Below are 10,437 nucleotides of genomic sequence, written 5' to 3'. Positions count from 1 at the left end.
ATGTAGGAAATAATTACTAATGCAAGAAATCTACATGTGATATTTTTGCCAAAATGCATTTAAATAGCTAAAATCTTCCTGATCCTTTATACAATGCCTAAAGTAGCTCACACATGAGCTTTTGAATTATCCCTTTTTTAAAAAATGGATTTACAAATTTATATTTAGTGGCCTGCCCAAGATCAGCTGATGCCTAATTATTTTGTTCTCTGAATCCCATGTTTGATACTTGTTTTCTTACTTTAGTCTTCCTTCTTACTTTATGTTATGAAGTTATTATTTCCAAATTGGCAATCTTTCCTTGATTATTTCTGGGTTATAACATTAAAATCATCATCCACTCATTGTATGGAGAATTTCCTGTTGTAATTCTATTCTTGAAATATTCATGACAATTCCATAGTTGTCTATACTCATTATTAGTCTGAAAAATTGATGACGGCAGCCTTTATGTTTGTGGAGAACTCTATATAAGTTTTGGGAAATGTATTTAGTAAATATTTTTAAAAGAATAAGAGTTTTCTGTCTTGCTATTTTTACTACCTATCAGCTTCAGCTCTTCTACCTGAAAACCAATGCTATGATTTGGATGTGAGGTGTCCCTCAAAAGTTCATGTGTGAGACATTGTGAGAGGATTCAGAGGTAAAATTATTGGGTTGTGAGAGCCTTAACTGAATCAATGAATTAATATCCTGATGAGATAGAAGCAGGTGAGGTGTGGGTGGGAGGTGGGGCATTGGGAGCATAGCTATAGGGTATATGTATTTTGTGAGTGGAGCTCTCTCTTTCTCTCTCTCTTCTGTCTGTTCATCATGTGAGCCACTTTTCTCTGCCACACTCTCTCACCATGATGTTCCACTTCACCTTGAGGCTGGAGAAATGGAGCTGGCCTTCTATGGACTGAGACCACTGAAATTGTGAGCCCTCAAATAAACTTTTTTTCCTATACAGTTGTTCGAATTGGGTCATTTAGTCATGGTGGTGAAAGAGCTGACTAAAACAAACTATGCTATTATATTTTTCAACTTCCAATGTAACAGAAGAGAGGTTGCACTGACAGAGTAGGCATTGTGTTCAACAAAGAAACCTCTTGGGAAATATTTAATAAGAGGGCACAAATGTTTTCTACTGCTAAATTTCAAATACCTAAAAACATAGTCACTTAAAACAGTATTAATAATCTTATAGTTTCTGAGTCAGGCTTATGGATGGTAGCTTAACTGTGATTCTGGTTTTCAGGTCACTCACAGGAAGAAATTAAAGTGTCGGCCAGGGTATGGTCGTCTCACATTTACCTAGAGGAAGACTGGCCTCCAAGCATACTCACATTGCTAGGGTACAGTCTCAGGTCCTAACTGGCTGTTGGACAGTCCTCAGTTTCTTGTCAGAGAGCAGGTCCTTTTTTTTTTTTTTTTTTTTTTTTTAGCTTACTATTTCCAAGCTGAAAACTCCAAGAGAGAACCAGAGAAACACACAAAAAAGCACAGTTTATTTGTTGATCTAGTATCAGAAATAAGACCTTATTATTTCTTTTATAAGACATAAATCTATCCTGGTCTTAAAGTAAGAATAATAAATGCAGAAGACAATGGGTATTAGTAGACAGGGATCTTTGGGAATCATTTTGTGGCTTTTCTTACCGTTAAAAAGAATAATGGGCTGGGGATATACTCAGTTGGTAGAGTGCTTGCCTCACATGCACAAGGCCCTGGGTTCAAACCCCAGCACCACAAAAAAAAAAAATGACTTTGATCAAATTCTAATAATCTTAATTTATTCTTTTTTAATGTTTATTTCTTTAGAAAAATGAAGACTTTACTGATCAAGGAATTAATTATTTTAATATTCTTTTTATTTATTTTTTTTTGACTGAGATTTACATTTATTAATCATAAAGAAACCAGAAGATTATAAGTGGGTTAATCATTTACATATTACTTCAGTGAGCAATTTTTTTGCTTAGTCATCAAACAGTTCATTTTTCTTTGTCATAAAAAATACACATGTATTTAAAAAAAAGAGTCAGTATTGATAAATCTACATCAATGTATCTGTATCAATAAATGCATATTGATGAATCTAAATCAATACATCAATATCAGTGTATTTACATCTCTAAAATATATTAATTTATATCAATGAATCTATATAGACCAATTGATATCAATCAATCTACATTGATGAATTGATATGATGAATCCTTGTTGATGAATTAAAATCAATGAATAGATCTCATTGAATCTACATTGATTTGTCTATATTGATGAAACAATATTAAGAAACTATATTATGCTCTTAAGTGCCCTGGTTTGGACAAATACCTCAATATGATACCTGAACTCAATGATCCTTTTATGATCCCTGTAACAGTACCATTTCAGGAAAGTCATTGAATCCTATTTACTGTAGTCACTGTGAGTCAAGCCATGTACTATTCATCCTTAATAAAAATGAAAAACTTGTTGATATTGTTCTTCAATATTCCTGTAATCCAGGTATAATCTTGTAGTAACGAGTTCTGAAACAAATTGAAATATTAGTTATTAAATACAGTAAACTGCTAAAACATTAAACAAGGACTGAAAATGGCAAAAAGAAGAATTGAGTAAAAGAAAGGGAAGAAGAAATAAAAAATGGAAAGAAATAATATACACCAAGATGAAAGGGGAAAAAAGAAGAAGTGTACTTGCACTAGCAGCAGATAATGTAATGTTAAGAAGGAGACTAGGAGTTAAGAGGAGCAAGTATAACCTAGGAGTGGGAAAACAAAGAGATGAAAAATGATTCCAATTAATGTTTTAGAACATTAGAATACATTCAAATGTATTGAAGGTATGATGTTCACTATTAGGATAACAAATAACAATGAAGAGGAGAAATAATATACAGGATCAAATTTGACTTTAGATTTTCTGCATTCTTTTTAAAAAATATTTTTTTAATTGTAGATAGACACATACCTTTATATACTTATTTATTTATTTATTTATTTATTATGTGTAATTTTTATTTTTAATATGTAATTCATCACATCAATAGACTTAAAGATAACTATGCTAAGTCCCAGGCCAACATCATTCTAAATGGAGAAAAATTGAAAGCATTTCCTCTAAAAACTGGAACAAGACAGGGATGCCCTCTTTCACCACTTCTATTTAACATAGTTCTTAAAACACTGTCCAGAGCAATTAGACAGATGAAAGAAATTAAAGGGATATGGATAGGTAAATAAGAACTCAAATTAGCACTATTTGCTAACGATATGATTCTATATTAGAAGACCCAAAAAATTCCACCAGAAAACTTTTAGAACTAGTAAATAAATTCAGCAAAATCAAAGGCATTTCTGTATATCAGTGACAAATCCTTTGAAGGGAAACTAGGAAAACTACCCCATTTACAATAGCATCAAAAAATAAATAAAATACTTGAGAATCAACTTTTAAAAAAAGAGGTAAAAGACCTATACAATAAAAATCACAGAATACTAAAGAAAGAAATTAAAGAAGACCTTAGAAGATGGAAAGATCTACCTTGTTCTTGGACAGTCATAATTAAAATTGTCAAAATGACCATACTATCAAAAACACTATACAGATTTAATGCACTTCCAATCAAAATCCCTATGATATTTCTCATAGAAGTAGAAAAAGCATTCATGAAATTTATCTAGAAAATTAAGAGACCCAGAATAGTTAAAGCAATCCTTATCAAGAACAATGAAGCAGGTAGCATCACTATACCAGACCTTAAACTATATTATGGCTATTAGTAACAAAAAACAGCATGGTATTGGCACCAAAATAGACTTGTAGACCAATGGTAGCAAAGTCTCTTCTGCCATGCCAGTCCACATGCATGGGCTCTAAGAGGAGTGGCTGTCAGAGTAGAGGGTTCTATCTTCATCCTGCTATGCCAAGATAAAATAGCGGTGTTTCATAGAGAATTCACCTCTAGTAAAATATAATATTGTGAGAGAAGATACCTGAAATTGAGCAAAAGTTTGGAATGAATTGACACAGCAATGTAAACAGAATGAATAAAACAAAGAAGAATAAAAGAAACAAAATGACACTTGAAAATTAAACATTAACAGAAGGAATGAAATCGCAATTACAAAATAATGTTTTGTGCCATACAAATCATGCAAAAAATTTAATAAAGAACTCCAAGACCAGATGGGAGATCAGTGTAATATATATATATATATATATATATATATATATATATATATATATATATATATATATATATATCAGAGTTTAGAGCTCTGATACTAAACAAGTGCATAACTGAATAAGTAGCCTAATTAAAATTTGAAAGAAATAGAAGGGTGCCCTTTCCCCCTTTGTCCTATCTAGAGGGAAAAAGGGGAGGGAGTGGAAGGGAGGGGGCATAAGGGTAGAAAGACTGTGGAATGCAATGGTCATCATAACCCTAAGTACATGTATGAAGGATGTGACTCTACTTTGTGTACAACCAGAGATATGAAAAATTGTCCTCTGTATGTGTAATATGAATTGTAATACATTCTGTTGTCATATATAACAAATTAAAATAAAAATAAAATTTAAAAATAGAAGGGAGCATAAAATTTAATATTTGGTAAATAAAGTTAGATAAAACAAGATGAAGCAAAAAAAAAGAAAAATATAATTCAAAGATTTTTTTTTTCTTTTTTCCCCCCAGGGATTAAACTCAGGGTGCACTGAAACACATCCCAACATTTTTAATATTTTATTTACAGACAGGGTCTCACTAAGATGGCTTAGACCTCCCTAAGTTGCTGAAGCTGGCTTTCAACTTGTTATTGAGTTTACTACTCAAATGTAACCATTCTAAACATAAATTAGATGTTATCATAAAGGAATATTGTATCTATCCCTACCTATAAATAGAAGGCAAAATGGGTAGATGAATCAGACTCATTCAATTTTATAATTAAATATGCTTCTTTAATGCATATCAATTATACATTAATAAAGTTCTTAAAATAAATGCATGTAAGAAAAAGAGATGATGGAAAGTGAAACAGAATTTATTTTCCAAAATTAAATGATAATATTTTAAATTACAAATTAAATTTAATAATACTTGAATTTGTTGGAAAAAAATGAAAATGGCAGGAATCTAACAATGTTTTTAAACTTTAAATGTTTCATAAACACTAGTGTATTAATATTTAAAATCCTCCATGTAATTAAGATAAAAAGGTTTAAGATATTGAAAAGGGTGTGGTTTTACATCATTCAGGGAAGCATAAATTTAATCCTGAGATTTGCAATGAAGATATTAACATATTTTAACCTCCTCTGTGCACATCTCCAGGTTTTTGTAGCTATTTTCATTTTCTAAAACCTTTGAAAATTTACATTTTCTTCTCTATTCATAATTTCCATACTCTCCTCTCATTTTTAATATATAAATGTATTTAGTGCTCATCCCAATCCTTTACCTTACTTTTTTAAGTCATTTCTTAGTTTACTGGATTTTACAATCAAGTTGATTATTTTGGATGCATTTTCAAATACAGTTCATAGACACTAAAGTATTGATAATTATGTTAGCTCTCAAAATCTTATGATTATCTATGTATGGCTTTTGGGTTGGAAAAAAACACTGGGAACCCAGTGTCATGTGAGATCAGATATACACAGATACATTCCTCCAAGTTTCTGACCAGAAACTCTTTTAAGTTGAACAAGCGATCACACTCACCCAACACAATAATATTTGATCCCAGGATGTTATGTGAGTTTTCAAGACAGGAGGAGCAATGAAATAAAAGCCAAGAGACATCATGTGGATATAACATGGAAAATGGCATAGTCCTGGAGTGGACCAATGGTACAGAATAGGGGACACAGAAACCAATCCACAAAACTACAAGTACCTTAATATTCTTTTTAAATACCATGTTTTTATAGAAGTTTTTAATGTAGCCCTCCATTTCTCTAGTTTTTTAATTTTCTTTTTGTTGCTACACTTTAAGTCTATATGACAATAAGATTTGATGTTACATATTTGCTTATGCACAAAATAAAGCAATATATTTTGGTCCATTTAATTCCCCAGCACTTCCCCTTTCCCTTTTCAACCTCTGCCTGGTTTCCTTCCTCTGCTCTATTGACCTTCCTTTTATTTTCATGAGATTCACCACCCCCATTAATTTTCTTCCCAGCTTTTAAAATCTACATTAAATTTATTGATCATAAATAATAAATATAAAGGAACAAATAGCTAATCACCTCTGATTTATGTAATCATGATTGGTGTGATGCTTGGGTTTATGTAGGGTACTGTTATTTCCTTTTATATTTGTAGAAACCAGCTGGAGCAGGTATTAATATGCCTGCAGAAAACACAGGAAAACTTCAAAGGAAGAGAAGAAACATGATTTATGTATTCTCTTTATTTGTAGAGCAGTTTCTTCTCTCACTGACTTTATATAAAGATCAAGGCTTAACTCATTCCATTGGACTCTTGGGGCACTGAAGTTCATTAGCTGATGTCATAAATCTCTATGTTTTCTTAGTGCTGTACTTACTGGCATAACATTTTTTTTTTGGTACATTACTGTGTCTGGCAATAATTGAAAGCAGAGTATGGTCCTCAGAGCTAAAGTTAAAGTGGTCCTCAATTTTTCATTAAGTTGTGACTCACATTTCTTGTTTTAAATTGTCCTTGGGAAACTGAAAAGCAACATCGAAATGTTCAGAACTTATAGAACCTAGAATCAGGAAGACTTTTCTTTCTCCTCTCTATTTATTTCTTCTCTCAGATCTTGCTAGAGTGGATAATATGAAATTATAAACTTTTTGACCCAAATTCTGCAATATAAGAATTTATGGAAGTAGTAAATGAAGCATAATAACTCACATTAAAAAGAGAAAAATGTTCTGTGTTCTTGGAACCACATGGAAAGAGTGATGCTTTCTTGTATAAAGAATCCAGAAAATAGGAAGGTTACTAAATATTTAAACGTATAATAAAATTTTAGAAAAATTATTTAATATAGGTTAACATTTGATTTTCTACTGTATTTTTCCCTGTATACCTTAACCATATAGACCCTAGTAGGTTTCTACCTACTGAAAAGCATGCAGAAGGGATTGGAGATATAGCTCAGTCGGTAGAGTGCTTGCCTTGCATGTATAAGGCCCCAGGTTCAATCCCCAGCACAACAACAACAAAAAATGAAATAAAAAATTAAAAAAGCACATAGAATTTGACTGCCATTGAGCATGTATAATGGTATTATAATCTGAAGATGGGAATTCAGCTTCTAGGAACTAAGGTAATTTGTTTACATTAACCTGTGACTAGATAAAAACTAAGTTCAGACAAAATATATGACATTTTTTTTAAAAATAGTAAATAGAACTATAGATTTTTCTAAAGTTAGAGGAGATGTAAATCCTGAAAGCGGAAATGACCCTGGTGATATTTGCATATATGTTGCTTTATTCTTGGAAATAGCTTGGTATATTACTATTGAAAATTTAACTTTTATGAGCTGTTTAAGTTAGCATACAATATTCAGAATTGTCAGCTGAACAGGAGTGTGTTAAAACCCTGCAAAGGAAGGAGCTGCAGGAACAGCCAGCTGTAATAAACTCTCCCCAAATACTTACCTGAACAACGAACTGCATGTACTCAGAAGACAATGCGGGAAGCTGAGCCAAGAAAGCAGGTGGATGCTGAAAGAACTGAGCAAAGACTTGAGCTGTTTTCTACACAAGTGAGAGTTTGGACCTTGAGTCCAACCAGATAAAAGTGCCACCGAACAAAAACAAATTTTTCAGAGAAATTTGACTTGTTCCACGTTCTCTATAATGTATCAATCACAATTTCTGGATACACTTTATGCTACCCCATGGAGACTATTGATAATGCTGAATTTCTTTAAAGAGCACTGATGTTTTATCAGGTTAGACTTAAACTTTAACTCTTTTTCCCCCCTTTTTCTTGTATTATATATAATTTACAATGTGTTTAGTTCTTCTAGTTTATTTATTTATTTATTTATTTTTTTTTTTAATTTTTTATTGTGGGTTGTTCAAAACATTACAAATTTCTTGACATATCATATTCCACACTTTGATTCAAGTGGGTTATGAACTCCCACGGAAGGAAAAAGCATACATCACTTGGAGAATGAACAATAGGTTACTGAATGATCAATGGGTTATAGAAGACATCAAGGAGGAAATTAAAAAATTCTTAGAGATTAATGAAAACACAGACACAACATATCGGAATCTATGGGACACATTGAAAGCAGTTCTAAGAGGAAAATTCATTGCTTGGAGTTCATTCCTTAAAAAAAGAAAAAACCAACAAATAAATGATCTCATACTTCATCTCAAAATCCTAGAAAAAGAAGAGCAAAACAACAGCAAAAGAAGTAGAAGGCAAGAAATAATTAAAATCAGAGCTGAAATTAATGAAATTGAAACAAAAGAAACAATTGAAAAAATTGACAAAACTAAAAGTTGGTTCTTTGAAAAAATAAACAAAATCGACAGACCCTTAGCCATGCTAGCGAAGAGAAGAAGAGAGAGAACTCAAATTACTAGCATACGGGATGAAAAAGGCAATATCACAACAGACACTTCAGAAATACAGAAGATAATCACAAACTATTTTGAATCCTTATACTCCAACAAATTAGAAGATAGTGAAGGCATAGATAAATTTCTTAAGTCATATGATCTGCCCAGATTGAGTCAGGAGGATATAGAAAACCTAAACAGTCCAATATCAATTGAGGAAATAGGAGAAACCATAAAAAGACTACCAACTAAGAAAAGCCCAGGTCCGGATGGGTATACAGCAGAATTTTACAAAACCTTTAAAGAAGAACTAATACCAATACTTTTCAAGCTACTTCAGGAAATAGAAAAGGAGGGAGAACTTCCAAATTCATTCTATGAGGCCAACATCACCCTGATACCTAAACCAGACAAAGACACTTCAAAGAAAGAAAACTACAGACCAATATCTCTAATGAACCTAGATGCAAAAATCCTCAATAAAATTCTGGCGAATCGGATACAAAAACATATCAAAAAAATTGTACACCATGATCAAGTAGGATTCATCCCTGGGATGCAAGGCTGGTTCAATATACGGAAATCAATAAATGTTATTCACCACATCAATAGACTTAAAAATAAGAACCATATGATCATCTCGATAGATGCGGAAAAAGCATTCGACAAAGTACAGCATCCCTTTATATTCAAAACTCTAGAAAAACTAGGGATAACAGGAACATACCTCAATATTGTAAAAGCAATCTATGCTAAGCCTCAGGCTAGCATCATTCTGAATGGAGAAAAACTGAAGACATTCCCTCTAAAATCTGGAACAAGACAGGGATGCCCTCTCTCTCCACTTCTGTTCAACATAGTTCTCGAAACATTGGCCAGAGCAATTAGACAGATGAAAGAAATTAAAGGCATAAAAATAGGAAAAGAAGAACTTAAATTATCACTATTTGCAGATGATATGATTCTATACCTAGCAGACCCAAAAGGCTCTACAAAGAAACTATTAGAGCTAATAAATGAATTCAGCAAAGTGGCAGGATATAAAATCAACACGCATAAATCAAAGGCATTCCTGTATATCAGCGACAAATCCTCTGAAATGGAAATGAGGACAACCACTCCATTCACAATATCTTCAAAAAAAATAAAATACTTGTGAATCAACCTAACAAAAGAGGTGAAAGACTTATACAATGAAAACTACAGAACCCTAAAGAGAGAAATAGAAGAAGATCTTAGAAGATGGAAAAATATACCCTGTTCATGGATAGGCAGAACTAACATCATCAAAATGGCGATATTACCAAAAGTTCTCTATAGGTTTAATGCAATGCCAGTTCTTCTAGTTTAAACTGCAAACTGTTTTAAGACTTTCCGGTACATCCATGTTTCAGGAATCAGCCTGTCAATTAGGTAAAATTTATACAAGGAATGTTGGCTCTTTTCTGGATCTCTCCCCATCCCTGGATTTCCCCTTCACTTTTCCAATTTATGTCAACCCTGCTCTATAGGTAAGATGAGTTTTCAAACAGGATTACAGCTTTCTTTGCTGCAAATATAGTTACTCTTTAAAACAAAACTGTGAACTTGGAAAACATTTAAGCGAGTCCATATTTCATGTTATGGCTCATTGAAAAAATCTGCCTGCCTTTGTTCAGCTTCCAGACAATTTTTCTATTTTGCTGAGTTGATAGTTATTTCTTTTGGGATAGTTATCCTTAATGTGCTTATTTCATAGTATTAGAGCTTAAATCCTATATTCATGTCTCTTGGGAACCAGAGAGGGAATCTAAAAAAAAAAAAAAAAAGAAACTTTTTACTGTTTTTTTCTTTTTCCTCTCTCTTACTTAAGGAATTTTGTTCCAGCAGTCTAAACATTTT

Source organism: Marmota flaviventris, chromosome 9 (assembly GCF_047511675.1).
Source record: "Marmota flaviventris isolate mMarFla1 chromosome 9, mMarFla1.hap1, whole genome shotgun sequence".
In the NCBI taxonomy this organism is placed as follows: domain Eukaryota; kingdom Metazoa; phylum Chordata; class Mammalia; order Rodentia; family Sciuridae; genus Marmota; species Marmota flaviventris.
This window is presented reverse-complemented; position numbering follows the sequence as displayed.